General features: G+C 45.7%; 1 pseudogene; it reads left to right on the plus strand.

The window, feature by feature from the left end:
* Nucleotides 1-506: 506 nt before the first annotated feature.
* LOC146455007 (uncharacterized) lies at nucleotides 507-1,474 on the plus strand (annotated as a pseudogene).
* The last annotated feature ends 300 nt before the right edge of the window (nucleotides 1,475-1,774 follow it).

Raw genomic sequence — 1,774 nt, forward strand, 5'->3', positions numbered from 1 at the left:
AAGATGGAAGCCTTCGGAAAACCACGAAGAGTGTTCTGTCATCCATCATTGAGAAAGAGGTCAGTGTCGCCCCTCCCCTCCATGTGTCATCACTAGAGACCGCCTATATCCTCGATGGAATGGCCATGGTGCAGATAACCAAGTCTGGCGGAGCAAGCCATTTGGTGATCTGGCCTTGAAGTATTTTACCATATTCACAGCGCCACTGTCCCTTCACCACTCCAACTGTCTTGAATGTCACATTGACTTTGACCAGTACATGGAGACCTCAATTAAAGCCGGAGAGCGATCAAGGAGGGGAGAATCTGCTGCTCTTGAAGTACAGATAGGTGGTCCTTTGACTCCAGTGCCCAGGCAATGAGGAAAATATATTTCCAACCCTCAGAAGGAAGGTCAACCTTTGTGACTACTTAACGAAATCAATGTGCAAGCTTGGACAAGAAAGGTTACCAGAGAACAAGAAACTGGTCATCGGAGGAGGTTAAAAGGACGGAGAAAGATGCGTAATGATTACAAGAGGCCACTGCTGTGATATGCCAAATCTCAAGTCTGACCACGAGGAGGCGGATACCAGGTTACTTTATCACGCCAAGTACGCATCCACTCCAGAAACACCGATCGTCATTCATTCTACAGATGTTCTTGTACTGAGTGCAGCCCATTTTGACCGTCTTGGCTGCAAGGAACTGTGGTTTCGTACTGGCGTGAAAGATCGGCTCCGACTAATTCCAGTACATAATGTCTCAAAAGCATTGGGTCCGACCATGTGTGATGCTCTTCCCGCCCTCCTCTGGCTGTGATTCCACAAGCTCTCTTGCAGGCATTGGGAAGAAGAAGGCCTGGGATGTGCTAAGACGCAATCGTGCTCACCAGGACAGCTTGATTCTCTTCGGACAGACACAAGAACTGGATGTCACAACAGCCGCCAAATGCGAGCAATTCGTATGTGACCTCTACCCCTCCTCGAAGAGGACACCAAATGCTGCTGACGAGCTGAGGTATCTTCTCTTTTGTTTGAAGAAACAGAAAAACGAGATGCTACCGCCAACCTCCGACAGTCTGCTACAGCACATGAAGCGTGCAAACTATCAGACATATATCTGGAGACACTCGCTTGATGCTATGCAAGATCTGAATTCACCAGAGGGACATGGATTGGAGAAAGAAGAAGACATCTTGAAACCAGTGCTAATGACGAAAGAGCCGGCACCGAAGAGTCTGCTGGAGCTCACTACCTGCCAGTGCAAGAAATCTGAATGCCGCACTAATTGTTCTTGTATCAATGCTGGCCTTTCATGTACGGAATCCTGTGTATGTATGGCAGATGAGAGATGCCAGAATCCACATGGTGCACCATTATACAGCAGTGAGAGTTACAGTGAGAGTGATTCAGATTGAACGGGCTGATATTCGGCAAGCGTAATGGTCAAATACAGCTTCTCATAGATGTTTAAAGGTATTAAGCTCACTACGTGTTCATTTGTAACCATTTCTACGTTCACAGTGGGGCCAAACCACCCCTCAAATGGATCGTTTAGATCAATTTTGCTTGTTTTTCGTATTTCGTTTTCAAACTTGGCAAAAAACCTTAGGTGGTCGCCCAATTTAGTTTTAGTATGAGAATGTCAAAAATGGTCAAATTGTGACGTCATAATGGATGACGTCACAAAACAAGTTTAACTGAAAATTTTAAATTTGGTATAAAATGTTATGCCATCAGAAAGAACTTGGCAAGAGGTGTAAAATGCTGAAAACCGTACCTCGCTACGACAAA

The sequence above is a fragment of the Pavona decussata genome, unplaced genomic scaffold, assembly GCF_977016875.1.
Source record: "Pavona decussata unplaced genomic scaffold, jaPavDecu1.1 SCAFFOLD_289, whole genome shotgun sequence".
In the NCBI taxonomy this organism is placed as follows: Eukaryota; Metazoa; Cnidaria; class Anthozoa; order Scleractinia; family Agariciidae; genus Pavona; species Pavona decussata.